At 38.4% G+C, this 15,921-nt stretch overlaps 1 protein-coding gene and 1 pseudogene across 1 annotated transcript in view; both read right to left on the reverse strand.

Annotated features, from left to right (window-relative positions):
* The window catches only part of PRIM2 (DNA primase subunit 2), an 804,531-nt gene that overhangs the window by 25,482 nt on the left and 763,128 nt on the right, over nucleotides 1-15,921 (reverse strand). The gene's annotated exons all lie outside the window — the stretch shown is intronic.
* Nucleotides 595-15,921, reverse strand: part of LOC119540658 — a 38,307-nt pseudogene continuing 22,980 nt past the window's right edge.

Consider the following 15,921-nt stretch of genomic DNA (forward strand, 5'->3'; position numbering starts at 1 on the left):
TCGAACTATTCTATAGTTAGGACTTTCTGATACTTTTCAAACCTGAGACCTTGGAAGTATTCCTTTGGTTCCCCTAAGCTGAAGCAGGTTGAGGTATTCTGAAACCTTGAAATTCTTAGGAGAAAAAGTCCACACCTACTTCAGAATTTTGGAAAATAATTTGTATTATTATAATAAAGGGAGTTTAAAACATAACTAATGGTTTTCAGTTATTAATCATTGTCATGTACTTTGCATCAATCACCTGGGTGAGTGTGGTGGGTTGAATTAGGTACCCCAACAAAAGGTATATTCTTTTTTTTTTTTCAGTCTTCAAATTTTTTTTATTGGAAGGCCATGAATTGCCTTCATTTATTGTATTTCAAATCACTGTACATTTACTTTGTGAAAACACTGCCTGCATTTTCTAGTAAAAAAAAACCTAAAAATTGTTTCAGGAATGTAGAGACATATCCAACTTAAATGCGAAAACGTGCACCATAATTACTGCTGCACTGCAGTCATTTCTATTTTTCCCATGTTTCTTAAAGACCTATCTTGTCTGATAACACACAATATAAAGAGCAATTATGAAAAACAGACATTTACATATTCTTCTAAAGTCTTATTGAGAATATCCTGTTGGCGTTGGATAACCAATCATAGGTGCAGCTGCCGTAGCCAGATATGCATATGCCTGTTGGTTCATACCATTGTGCATATTTGGAACATTACTTCCATATTGCTGAGTGCTATCATAAGCATTCTGCTAAGTCCCTGTTGGATTACCAGTCCTAAAACTGGTCTGTATACCAGCAGACACAAAATTACTTCCAAAGCTCCCATTGGTGTAATTTGCGGCACTGTAAACATCATTCTGAGTTTTTACCCCTTAAATCTCTCTTAAGCAGATTAGAGTAACCTCTGTCATAATTTTCCCTGTCTCTAACAGTATTAAATCCACCCCTTTTGCCTGCAGAATATCCATCCCAACAGTCATCCTTCATGCCTCTTCTACCCCTGGAACGACCTGAACCTCTGTCTTCGACCAACTGAAGCAACTTGGGATTAATTGCTTGTTTGGCTTTGCGAAGCACAGAGATAAGGTTGCTCACTTGCTTTATGTTATTAGGTGTAAAGAAAGCGTATGCTGTGCCTGTTTTGGTATTGCAAGCAGTTCTTCCAATTCGAAGAATATAATCCTCTGAAGAGTCAGGGTAGTCATAATTGATGACAAATTTCACATCTTCCACAGCTAGCCCACTGGAGGCCACATCTGTAGCAACCAGAATAGGAGCTTTTCCATATTTGAATTAATTTAGAACCCAGTCACATTCCTGTTGACTCTTATCACCATGGATACCCATGGCAGGCCACCCATCTCACCTCATTTTCCTGGTAAGCTCTTCACATCTTCTTTTGGTTTCAACCAAAACAATGATTTTATTCTCCTTCTCACTCATGATCTCTTCCATTAGACAAGTAAGTTTTTCATCCTTTTCTATGTCTTGACACACATCCACAATCTGAAGAATATTGTGGTTTGCACTCAGTTCTAGTGCACCAATGTTTACATGAATATAGTCTTTCAGGAAGTCTTTGGCAAGCTGTCTTACTTCTTTTGGCCAAGTTGCACTCCACATTAGGGTTTGCCTATCAGGTCTTATCTGATCCACAATCTTCCTTATTTGGGGTTCAAATCCCATATCAAGCATTCTATCTGCGTCATCAAGAACAAGGTAGGTTGTAGAGGCACAGAAGTTTCCCTGGCTCAGGAAGTTAATCAGGGAGGCCGCTCCCTAAGCATCGGATGCCTGAAGGCAGGCACCAGGTTAGGAGAAGGCCAAAGCATTGTGTGCCGGAAGGCAGGCACCGAGGCGTTGTGCACCTGACAGCAGGCAGTTAAGTTAGAGAATGATGCTGGGCTCCTTCAGTGCCCCTGCTTTCCCACCTGGTTCAGAAGAGCTTATTCCCTGAGATTATTATTGTCCTCAAGCTTGCACACAAAGATTGTAAACATGCTAGTCTTGTCATTTTAGAACAAACGCGGTTGCCTGGGGAAATGGAAAAACACTTACGTAGCCCAAAGAATGCTTATGCTATATAATCCTGTGCTAAAAAGCCAATAAAGAACTTCTTGCAGGAACAGAGGGATGGAGTCGGCTCCCTTCTTTCTCAGTAGGTTGTTCTTCTCAGATTGGTTTTCCCACATTCTAGAAAGTCAATCAGTCTTCTAGGTGTTGCAATACAAATTTCCACACCTCTCCAAATCACGTATTTGTGGTCCCTTAGGAGCACCTCCATAGATGCAAGTAGACTTCAAGCGACACACTCTATGGTATTCAGCAGCTACTTGCTGCACTTGTTGGGCCAGTTCTCGAGTTGGTGCCAGCACCAAGCAAATGGGCCCATCACCTCTCTCTAGGAATGGCTGATGATTGATGTGGACGATGGCAGGCAGCAAATAAGACATTGTTTTCCCAGATCCAGTCTGTGCTACCCCAACCATATCCAATCCACTTAGAGAAACCGGCAATCCCTGAGCTTGAATAGCAGTGGGTTCAGTAAAGTTCTGTCTTGCGATCGCATCCATGACATTTGCAGGAAAATTTGCTTCATAAAAATTCAGAATTGGCTTTGGGCAGTTGTGACCCCTAACTGTAACTTCCTTGCTTCTTCTGTATGCCTCTACCTCTTGTGCTGTGCACCTAGCCAAATCAGGGTATTTTGATAAAAATTCTTCTCAAATGTGGGCAGCTCATCAAGATTCCACTTCTTTTTAACTAGTTTCTCCCCAGGGTTTCCAAACTTCTTTCCAGACAGGGGCCCTACCCTTCTTCCTCCAAATCGAGGTGTACCAAACCCTCGATCCCGGCCACGGTCTCAGTCACTCGAATAACCCGACCTGGCATCAATGGTTGCAGCCGGTGGGGAAGGAAGCAGAGAGAATCCGGTGCGGGCAGTCGCTGGGGGAGGCTTCGGCGACAGCAAAGCCTTGTGGGAGTGGCAGAGAGAAGGCGATGACAAGAGCCAGAGCTGCACAACCAGACACTGGTGGAAATGAATGAGGTCAAAAGGTATATTCTTAATGCTAATCCATATTCCTGTGGCTGTGAAACCATCTGTAAATAGGACCTTTTTTTTTATTATTATTAAATTCAATTTTATTGAAATACATTCACACACCATACAATCATCCATGATATACAATCCACTGTCCACAGTATGACAACATAGTTATGCGTTCATCTCCACAATCTATCTCTGAACATTTTCCTTACATCAGAAAGAACCAGAACAAGAATAAAAACTAAAAGTGAAAAAAAACACCCAAATCATCCCCCCATCCCACCCCATTTGTCCTTTAGTTTTTATCCCCATTCCTTCACTCATCCATACACTAGATAAAGGGGGTGTGATCCACAAGGTCTTCACAATCACACTGTCACCCCTTGTAATCTACATTATTATATAATTGTCTTCAGGAGTCCAGACTGCTGGGTTGGAGTTTGGTAGTTTCAGGTATTTACTTCTAGCAATTCCAGTACATTAAAGCCTAAGAGGTGTTATCTATAATAGTGCATAAGAATGTCCACCAGAGTGACCTCTCGACTCCATTTGGAATCTCTCAGCCACTGAAACTATTTCGTCTCATTTTGCATCCCCCTTTTGATCAAGAAGATACTCTCAGTCCCACGATGCCGGGTCCACATTCATTCCCGGGAGTCATACTCTGCGTTGCCAGGGAGATTTACACCCCTGGAAGTTGGGTCCCACGTAGGGGGGAGGGCAGCGAGTTCACCTGTCGAGATGGCTCAGTTAGAGAGAGAGAGGGCCACATCTAAGTAACAAAGAGGTACTCAGGGGGAGACTCTTAGGCACCATTACATACAACTTTAGACTCTCCTTTGTGGTAATGAGCTTCATAAGCGCAAGTCCCATGCTCGAGGGCTCAGCACATCAAACCGCCAGTCCCAATGTTTGTGACAACATACGCTAGGGGATCAGCATCTCAAAGTTTAGAGATAGGCCTTACAATTCAGGGATAGAGTTAACTGCTGTAAGAGCTTACAATCTAGGGACTTGTAAATAGGACCTTTTGAAGATGATATCTTTAGTTAAGTTGTGGCCAACTGAATCAGGGTGAATCTTGATCTATGTTACTAAAGGCCTTTGAAAGTGAGGAAAACAGAGGTCAGAAGTCAGAGAATGCCACAGGGAAGTATAAGAAGCCAGAAATCAGTGGAAACAGGAAGAGCAAACAAAAGGAAAGCTATTTCCATGTGATAGTAGGCAGACATGCAAGCCAAAGAACCCCAAGGATTGTGGCAAGCCAGCACAAGAATGCTGCGGACTTTGGGGAAAAAGCATTGCTTTCCTAAAGCCTTGATTTTGCATTTCTAGCATCTAAAGTTGTGAGCCAATAAGTTCTTGTTTAAGCCAACAGGATTGTATTAGGCATAGTAGCCTAGTAAATTAAAGCAGTGGGTGTATTAAAAATCTTCTAATTGCTAATTGATCCAGAAATCAAAGTCCATCCTCCCAAGAACTTTAAAAATTAAGGGAAATAGAGGTTTATATTACAAGATTTAAGAGGTCATGTTCAAACCAGCTGTGTAACCAGTATGGCTTTGTGTAGCTGTAATGGCACTTTGGGTTTCACCATCCCCCCCAAAAAGGGGTTGGATTGAGCAACTGAACAGAAGTTCTCAACATGGGCAATATTGACCCCAAAGAGAATTTGTGAAATTTGTGGAGATGTCTTTGTCACAATGATTATAAGGTGCTATTGGCATTTGGGGAAGCAGGTATACTGTATATATATATTTAAATGGTCAGGACAGTTCCACACCATGTAAAATAGACTACATTCTACAAGATTTTCAAATGTCCTATTAGACATTAAGACAGATGCAAAATCTGTTTTTAATTATCTGAGCCTACAACCCAACTGTCTTATAGAACACTAAAAATAAAACATGCATGAGAGAGAGTGTGTGTGTATGTGATTGTGTGTGTGTTTGAGGTACAATTCTGATAAAATTTTACTTCTTTTCTTCTATTTTATTGATCACATTATTTTATTTTAAAATCCATGTCTAATATCTGTATTATTTATGAGTCTGCTTCTGTTGTCTATTTTTTTCTCTTTGTCCCATTTCTTAGTATGTCTAATAATTTTTTATTGAACACTGGACATTAGGTATGAAAATATGTAGAGACTCCTGATATTGTTATTTTTCTGCAGAGCTTTTGGCTAGGATTTAAATTAGAGATTGAATTTTTGAAAGCTGGGCTTCAGTCTTTGTACGATTTGGTCTGTTACTGTATTTCTAGATGATAGCTATTTATGGTCTCAACCAAGAGGCTGAGCCCTTCCCTCTTTGGCAGGCCCTGAATTCTAATTTTTGTCCTCCCAGCACCATGAGACTGCCCAAAGTACTGATTAGTTTTTAACATCTTGGCAGTCAGTTTCTGCACAGCTTCTTAGCCTCTTATCACTCACTGCTTTCGAATTAACCAATGTCTTGAAGAGGAAGGTGGTAAAAAGCGTGTTCCCTTCTCTTCAGGATCTTGGCCTCTTCAGTCCTGGCTGTGTTGGTGACTCCGAGATACTTAGAATTTTTTCTTTTTCCCATCTAGCTTTTGGTAGGAAGTTTCAACTGCCACAGTTTACTTAGTCATGGCTGGAGTGAATGTCTGGCACAGTTTTAGAAAGCACTGAATTTTCCAGGAATGCAACTATTGTTTAAATCAAGAATCATTATATTTGTTTTGTTCAGAAATTTATAAAAATGTATTCACCATTTGAGAAAACCATATTACTGAAGACAACGCTACTTGAGTCACTGATACAATATATTTATATCGGTCTGCATTGACTATTATTGCATTCAAGATGATTCTGTGTATGTGTATACTTAGTGTTTATTTCAAAATGCTAAATGGAAAGAAAAATTTACTTCCCTGAAGTCCAAAGTTATTCACTATAAGTAGGTACAAGTAGCTAAACACTTTTTTAAAAAATGTAAACTCTGGTCAGCTGAGTTGAACTTTTATTTTTGCGAAAACGTAAAACTATTTGTAATCAAAGAGTATTATCTAAAAGGAACTTGAAAACTTTTAATTTAATTCACAATTACATCACATGTGTCATTTTTTTCTGTAATTAGAGGGATTCCCCTACCACACTATTCTTAATGCCTTGCATTGGTGGAATATTTGTTACACACTGTTTTATATTCTAGTATAGTTGTGCCTGAGCAACTATGGGTTGAAAAGGAGAGAATGACATCTTGAACCCTCTCTCCCCATGCTCTCTGCCCCAGCTCTGATACTTAATCAGACAATGAAATTTATAGGTTCATTTTATATTGGTACTGAACTTGAATATAGAAAAGAATTCTCTTGGGAACTTCACCTGCATTGCCTAGAGTTTGGAGAGCCTCTGACTCTCACCTGAAAAAGGAGGCCAGCTCAAACTGTGACAGGAGATATTAAAGAGAGAATTGCAGTGGCATATTCTGCATATTGAAGCTTAGGAGGCAAGGGAAAAGGTGATGTGATTTTTGTAGAAGGTGCCTGAACTTGAGACATCCGAAAAAGACCTGGCTCAGGAAAACTTCCTGCCAGGGTGTTTTGCTTTGCTAAAAGCTGCTGGAATGCAATGTACCAGAAATGGATCGGCTTTTTCAATGGGATTTATTAGGTTGCAAATTTACAGTTCTAAGGCCATGAAAATGTCCAAATTAAGGCATCAAGAGGTAGATACCTTCCCTGAGGAAAGGCTGATGGCATCCGGGGTTCCTCTGTCACATGGGAAGGCACATGGCTGGCTCTGCTGAACCTTCTCTCCTGGGTTTAGATTCTGGTTTCAATGGCTTTCTCCAGAATGTCTCTGGGCTTCTGTCTTAGCTTCTCTTGTGGGTCTTTCTTGCTTCTCCTGGGATGTTTTTCTTTCTAAGCATCTCTCTGCTCTCTTCAAAATGTCTCTGCCTTCTATCCTCTCATGGAGGGCTCCAGCAAGGGGATTAAGACCCACCTTGAATTGGGTGGGGTCACATCTCCGTGGAAACAACTTAACCAAAAGGTCCCACCCACAACAGGTCTGCCCCCACAAGATTGGATTAAAAGAACATATGCTTTTCTGGGGGACATAATAGATCCAAACCAGCACACAGGGCAAGGATGTGCAGAGACTCTCAGAGGCAAGAATTGAAGGAAGGTGTCCTTGAGTCAGTCAGAGAGTACATCATCCACCTCGGAGAAAAGCACAGGGCTAGCGACCCCTGTGGTGGTAAGAAAGAACCAGTATCTGAATATCTGCCACACTGAGGGCTTCAATGCCAGATTCTAACGGCAAAAATCAAAGAAGATCTCACCCTTTTCTCCTAGTTCCTCTTCCCTGCCTGACCCTGAAGGATCCAGAAGCAACAGCTCACAAATGGGAGAAGCAGGACAAAATCAGTGACAAAAAACCATGCCTTCACCCCACCCCCTGCTGCTATAGGTTATGGAACCTGGGTTAGCTGTGAGCTGAGGCTGGAGTCGGGGATGCTGGGGTACTGGGGTAGGTAAGAGGGGAGAAGCTTTATACTGCATGTGGGATAAAATATTTGATTTAGATTAGACAGGATTTCTTAATTCCTGAAAATGAGGCTATTTTGTATTTCAAAGTGACTGAAAAAGCTAAGAAATTTGCCAGATATCACATTTTAGGGGCATGAAAGGAAGACCTAACCAATTGAATATGAAGACAGTGGTGAGGGAAATAAAATTTTTCCCAAATATATGCTATTGAGTAAAGTTCCTTCAACAAACTAGTTAGAAAACTTGTCTATTTTGAAAAACGACAAATGTTAGCAAAGTCAAAATTCCTTACGTTAATCAATATATTTGATTGGGGTCAATGAGTTTGGGGGTTGAAAGGATCTTGACTATAAGTAAATAAGTTTAGAAATAATTGATACCTATGGGATAAACATAATCTCAGATTTAAAGCTTAAGTGGTCAAATATTTATTTTCCCTCTCATATATTAAAAAATATCTAATGCATAACAGTGTTCAGAAATTGCAAGAATGGCCAAATAGCATTAAAATGATAAGAATAAGAGAACTGTTCCTGTAAAGCAAAGCAGAGCAAAGCAGCAATTATAAGCTGAATATTGAATTATTCCAGCCTCCAAAGAAACTGGAATTGTCAATTACAATCCTTTCATGATAAGACATAAAGACTTCCTAGGCATGGAGAGTCACAGATGCATAAAAATCCAGTCATGTGATAAAATAACCTCAAAACACCAGTCTTGTTGCAAACATATTACAGAAATTCTGATTGTCTCTCTTAAGTAGGAAGCAAGATAAGCACTGGAATTATTTTGCTTGTATATTAGGTAATAAACCTTTTAAATTCAAATATACAGTGAAATGCCATGTGAAATATAACTTTCATAGTTAAGAATTCAACGCATCCACCTCTATGGTTAACTGAATGTTGACTCAAAGTGACATGCTTAGTCAACATTCTTTGAAAATACAGTAAAAAGCCATTACAAAGTGCCTTGTTATTCCACCAATTCAGTTATTCTCCAGATTGCTATCATGTTCCCTGGCCACTCAAGAATTCAGAGCACATCACATTCACCATAAACATGGACAACCTCTGCCAGGTGTTGCCATTATCCCTGGACCATAGCAGTAATGACGAACTAGTGCATCTCCCCAGGAGATTGGATACAGCTGATAATAAAACAGTGACAACAAGGAATGAAAAAGTGAAGACATAAAAAAGTGAGAAAACCACTAACTAATTGATTTTCCTAAAATTAAAATAAAAGTAAATATGTAAGTTCCCCATTTCTTACCAAATAGCAATAAGCAACTAAACTGTGGGAAAATCTGTCAGATCATGAAAAGCTTGATATACACGGATTCTATTAAACACTGAAAATCTCATTATGCATTCCTTTATTTGAGAAAAGTTTTTTTTCATTAATTACTTTTTGTACAATGATCACATTGTGCTTAATTTGCTAACATTAGCAGAGAATTAAAAATAACAGGTGCGATGCAGGGGGGACTGAAATGGTAATTATATTTAAAGTTTTTATACTTATTTCAAATATACTACACTTTCTCTTTATATGATGACATGGAATAATTTGGAATCATAACTTTTATAAACTGGAAAGAAACACAGAGATCATCAAAATTCTCCTTGGACCTTGCAATTTTATAAATAAGAAAATCCAAGTTACAAGAGAGACTGCCCTAGGTCATTCAGTTAACATTATTTATTCATTCATTCATTCAATTTTTTTACTGATCACATAGTTGAGTGCCTACTTAAGGATGATAAAGAGCTTGCCCAGCCTTATAAAGATATACATTCCAGGAGTGGAGAGAAAACCTCTGCCCACATAACCATAATATCAATTGGCATAATGTAAGATTCACTAGAAAGTACACAGTATTTTAAAGTATCTTAAGAGCTATGGAAAATCAGAGACAGGAGCTTAAACTTCAGAAAGGACAAATTTAGAATTGGGTAGTACAGGCTGGGGAAGCTGGGAGAGAGACAAGAAGGATCATGAATAATGGTAGTTTAGGAAGTTGATTTGGCTTTGTTTGGCTGGGTCAACAAGGTAAATAACAAAGCTGGAGAGTTAGGCCGAGGTCACATTGTGAAAAGTCTAGGGTACCCCACAAAGAGAGCCTGACATTCACTATACAAAAAAACGAGGGCCCATGGAAGTTGGCCAAACCAGGGAGAAATATAATCATAAAGAATGATGCTTTAAGAAAATTAATCCAGCAGTAGAACGGTTTGGAACGAGGCAAGATCTGGAATGAAGGTTACCGCAAAAGTCCAGGTTAAATAAGAGTGCACCAGGACAGTGGTAGGGGAGGCAGCTGACAGTGAGGATCCCCATGTGACACTTTAGCTTGACATGGCAAGGGCTGAATTCAGGAAGACAACCAGAGTGGGGCTCACAACTGACTCCAGAGAATGTTGGTGTCATGAAAGTTCATGGGAGACAAAGCAGGCCTGAGGGAGAAGAGGAGGACTTCATTATGGAATATACTGATGACAGAGTCCTAATTTGAACCCAGATGTTTGATGTCTAAAGCCCAGTTCTCTTTCCACTATTTCATATTATCTTTCCTCAGAGTTAATTAGGAAAGAGTTAATTAATAGCCTAATAGCGAACCACAACTAATTAAGTAGTTCTCAGTTGTGAATTAGAAACTAGATCTTGCATATCTTTCATGGTTTTTAACAACAGTAATTTTTTATATTTTTTACTTAATAACAGTAATTTATTTTATTAATAACAGTAATATTTTAATATTACTTTGCATAATAACAAACACTTACATAGTGTTTACAAGGTCCCAGGTATTGCTCAAAGCACTTTAATTTATAGCAACCTGTTACTATGTCATTATACAAATAAACTAAAGCATAGAGAGACTAAATAATCTCCCTAAGAGCATCCAGCTGGCACCTGAGAGAGCTGGGTTGTGACAAGAGGCAGTCTGGCTTCAGACTCCATGATTTCAACCACTGCATGTGCTGCCTCACAGACCCACCTGCAGATGATGTTCCCAGCTCTGGTCCAGCCTTCCCGTCTTAATGGTCCGAGCAGGTAGTAGGTGCTGCTCTCTTCTTTCTAGATGAGATTAGATTTTTTTTCCTCTCACTCTCTCTCTCCAGGAAGCCTCCAGAGGGGCAACTTTTTCAAATGCTACACACAGAATTAGAGCTCTCAGAACAGGGTCCAACACAGATATGCAAAGTCATTTCTCACTGGCTTCCCCATCACTGGCTAATCCATCTTTTTGCCTTTTCAGACAACACATGAGCAAGACCCAGAGGAATGCGGAGCGCAGGGAATGTAAGTGAAGGCTGTTTCCAGAAATCCTCTTCCCTTCAAGTGATTAGTTATCTAACCTAAACATTTTAAAATACTCAGTTCTCCTTTAGCTCAACATAGCTGATTCCTAATGATTCATTCCTCCTACTCTGATATACATAGGGTTTCCATGCTCAATATCACTTATAATTTCACACTCCCATCTACCAATATTCAAAAAAAATCTTTACTTATAAGTTACGTCAAGTGAATTCAATTAATTCTATACCAACTTTGGAGTACTATGTATTTAAATTTTATTATGTTCCCTTGAGGTTTGCACAGTAAGGTATGGCTACTAAACACAGTGAGCTCATTAATAAAAATACATTATTTAAACTCTATTGAAAACCCTGCTGACATGATTGACTATGGGTTGCTCAACTTTACATACTGTATATGTCAGATAGCTTCTTAAATCATCTCAAGAGCTGGCTATGATTCCTTAATGGGGAAGAGCCTGATCTTCCAGGGCCAGGAATAATTGCTTCTCTACCTCTCCAATCTCCATGCTACAACAGGAGATTAAATTGAACTTTTGGAACAAGTATCCCATAAAAAGACTTATCAGTAGTTTGAGCTTGATTTCTGGCTTTTTTTTTTTTTTCCCTATACAACACAAGCTCATAGTTCTTATGTTGGTATGGCAGTACATGATTAATAGTGCGAGCTGGCGGCTAATCTAGTGTTTCTAATCTGTCTTCTCTCCCGCAAAGATTACCTTAGTTATCTTGCCCTGTTTTTCTTAGGTACTGAAGTTTGAGAGGTCACAATGGTAGATTACATTCTTAAATGCTGTAAAATGCCAGAATCCCTTCATGATGTAATTATAAGCACTCATGGGGAGTGGAGGTAAGTGAGAGAGAACATTATCCTGTTCTTCCATGCCTCATGACAGTTTCACCAACTGCAGATCATCTGCAAAGTAGACCCATAAAACATTCTAATTAGCAGCTTAAAGCACTTTACATTCACTTATTATTTAATCCAATCACCTCCCTAAGTAGAACATTTAATAACATGCAGACCTTAACATAAGAAGATTGTCCTGTTGAGCCCACCGTACCTACCCCCTCCAGTGTGTGCCATGAGTTGTTTGGCTAATAGCAGGGAGAGAGCTGATCCTCTCCTTCTCACCTAGGTCCCTTATGACCAACATAAGCATCATCACTGATTGAGGAAAGAAAAGACCACAGATGCAGCCTTGACTAGATAAAAGCCACCAAAATGAACAGCCTTAGGAAGGAAGACAATGTTATGAGTTGCATTAGCTCCAGCTTAGCTAATAACATAGAAGACAAGTGTGATGTTCTTTTGTAATAAGTAAAGCTATTGAATTAGCATCATACACTTAAAAATCTGGTAAATAGCCATGTTTCTGCTAATCTTAACTTCTCAAACTTTTCTAGTGCTCATGAATATGAAAAATTGTAACTGGCATTAACAGGTCTAGCATGGAGGAAACCAATCCCTTGGCATCAGACTCAAGTTCAAAGGGACTGGTTATATTGGTAGGTACATGCAGGATGAGAGAGTAAAGGGAAGAAAGTTCACTATTACAAGCAGAGGAGGGAGCAGGAGCAAAATCTCAGAGAAGAAAGAGACAAAATTGCAAGAGTGATGAGAGGTATAGTGGTGGATTCAGTTAAAAAAGAGATATGAGAAATTATTTTAAGCTACATATTATAAAAAAATAGCTTAAACCTGAAAAACCTCTGTATAGGTAGGATGTTCATATGGTCTAAACTTTGAGAGTGAAAGGAGATACTATCACTTATTAGGACACAACAAGCACTACTGAATTTACTACCCTAAACAACCAGGACAAGTGGTCACCCCTAAAGAGGCGTGAGCTGCTCTTGTGTGCAGGCAGAGGAGGTGGGTATGACATGGGTTTATGGGCCACCTGGAACCCCTCCTCCTCTTCCTCCACCTTCCTGGCAGTGACTAGACGTTGACAGAGCTCAGTGCTCAAGAGTCTGGAAGATAACAATCTGATTGCACATTCTAGCTCTGCAACTTCCTAACCATGTGATAAGAATAAGTGTTGTTTTTTTTTCACCCTCAACCTCAATTCCCCAATATGCAAAATGGATATAATACTATTAGTTATTGTTTTCTTTGGTATTATAAGAAATAAATGAAAATTACTGCCTAATTTATAGTTAAATTTTATTAATGGCTCTTTTAAGGAAAGCATTCCTGTTCTCTTTAAAAAGGCCAGCATCCCTGGATGAAGAAGGAGGAATGGATGACACTGAGTCTTCAGGGGTGCTTTTTTCTTCTATTAATTCTATTATAGTACAGAACAGGTAAGAAGAAAATATTGGTGGGTATGGATATGGGGAGAGAGTTGGATACAAAAGGGAAAAAAATACAGAACACTATTGAGAGAGGAATACTAATTTCACCTATTACTAATTTATGTGATTTTCCCTGAAGCCAGTCCTCTTTTCCAAAGCACCCCATGGGCATCAAACACTGACTCACTGAGTTGCATAAAAACCTCTTGATTTGAGTTAAGAGCAATGTTTCCTACCAAGAAACAACTAAACTTAATGGTGAACGGCTGACCCTTGGTGTTAAGTGTCTGGAACTCATTTGCAAAGTCCTCCAACTGAGATAAACCCTCACTTTTACGTGCTAGTCAATCTTCATGAAAGGAAAGGAGCTATGCTTTCTTCTCTGGGAGCCTGGAGTTGTGCATTGCTTCAGGACATCCTCCCTTCTAGGGAACATTTTCATATTGATTATCAATGTATTTTATCATGTGCCAGAAAGAAAGACAACCTTAAAATCAATTTGTACTCTTTAGTCCTTAATAAAGATTTTTATTTACAGTAATACCCTTCAGATTTTTGGCACCCACACACCTTTATTGAAAGGCCAATCTGAATCTATTATTTTATGATCATAAGTGGTTTCATTTCCCTGAAGTAGAATGCTGCTTGCTTAAATGTAGGGTTGAACATACAAGGTACTTAGAAAATTTAATTTAAAAGCCCTGCGTAAATGGTCTCTGGAATGAGCTATTTGTTTACTGAACTGTCATTAAAGACAACCTGTCAGAAGTTCATCCAATATTTCATTTTATATCATAAGTTGCATTAAATTTTCATAAGAAAATGATAAGCACTGCTAACATCACTTTCTTTTTAAAAGTTAGTACTTAAACCACAAGAAAAGTTTTCTTCTGTAGATAGATGGCTCAAATGTAAATTTTTATAAGTGTCTATCACAAGCAAGGCCTGTTTGTGAACCTAAATGCAGTAACAGAAGAGTTATCCTACCAGGTAAGGACCTTGGCCATCCTATTTAACATTCACTCACAAGTAACGGAGCCAAATTACAGGTCCATTCAGGAAGGTCAGTCCTGGCTGCCTTAAAGACACTCATAAGAGATGAGTTCAATGAGTTGCTCACTGGGTAAATTTTTTTTTCCTTTTATTGGTCTCATGCTCCCCTTATTAGAGTTTCAAGGACTGTCTATAATATTAACAGGTAATTTAGCAAATGAATCTATATTCCCCTGATCCAATTCCTTAATCATCCCTGCCCACCATGGTTATATTTTAAAGTGAAATATTAAGGAATAAGCTATTGATTAAAATGGAATATTACTTGTATAACAAGCCATTATGCTAATTATCTTTGAAAGAATATAAGGAAAATAATCCAAAGAAGGTGTAACCTCTACCTCCCTATATCTGCTAACTTAAGATAAAAAATATAAGCAGAGAAAAACTATATAAACTTCCTCTAAAATCTGAGAGAACATAGTGTAGCCATTATCTCTAGTAATGGTCTGGATGTTGGAGGAAATCAAATCTAGGCATTTAATTGGGTTCCAAGAAAGCCGTGAGCTACATGTGGTTAAACAGAGAAGTAACTTCTCTAGCCACAGTTTGGCAAAGGGACCCAATGCAAGGACTCACTGTTCACTGTCAACGGCAAAGTATTTGAGCTTTGTGAAGACTGATTCCCTTGGAAATCTAATCCATAAGCAGTCTACCTACTTGGGAGTTGGAATATGCATTCTATGTACTATAATAAATTTCTTAAAATTCTCAGTTGGAGCATTTGCAAGATCCATCATGGGGGAAAGCTCTGCTTGGACAAGTCATAAATGTTCCTAGGTGCATAAGAAGCCTAACCTGGGTTCCTCATGGTAGCTACATATTTAAGGGAATTCAGTAAAATTTAAAGTATTTTTTTGCCAAAAATCTGAATAGGATGGAAATGATTTCATTTTTTCAATCAATTTTTATTTTATTTTTAAATTTCTGACCTGGAAGTTATTATAGGAGGTAAGGGAAGAGAGGAAATTTGAAAATGAAAAAAGAAGGAATGACATAAATAAGAAGTGAAAAGAAACGATAAAGTCAAAGAAGGAGAAAACAGTATGTCAGATCATTACTATGGAAAGCAGGAAATACCCTGTCTTTTTTCAAGTGACTTGGTTCTACTTTCAGATTGGAAAAAATACTAGTTAAGTGACAAAAATGACTTTCATAATTGTCAGCTACAAAATGTGAGGTTTGAATGAAATCTATATCTAGAATGCATCCAATTCTAATAATTGCTATGATTCTAAAGGTGAAAATAAATTTATGTGTGTGTACAAATATACATGTATGTACAAATATACAATTTACATATTACATTTTAAAAAATTACTATGGTTAGACCCCTTATGCCTGGAAACTTCAAAAATTTAATATAAAATCATAAAGGAAGGAAACATACAAGACATATAGAGCTTTCCATAGAAAACAGCTACCACAGATTCCAGTTACCACCAACTCCTCAACTTCAACACCCAGGTGATTCATTTAAATGCAAGAGAGACCTTAAAATGGATCTGCATGTTACATAGAATTTAATATTTTTGAGTTTTTTTGGTCACCAGTTTGGATTTCAAGCACACCTTTTCAAAGCATTTTTGTTTATTTTCTCATTTTTCTTTCTAACATTCCACTCACCATTTTAGAAGATGAGAAAAAAAATTGTTCTTATTTTATAAAT

This window comes from Choloepus didactylus, chromosome 7, assembly GCF_015220235.1.
Source record: "Choloepus didactylus isolate mChoDid1 chromosome 7, mChoDid1.pri, whole genome shotgun sequence".
Taxonomy (NCBI): domain Eukaryota; kingdom Metazoa; phylum Chordata; class Mammalia; order Pilosa; family Megalonychidae; genus Choloepus; species Choloepus didactylus.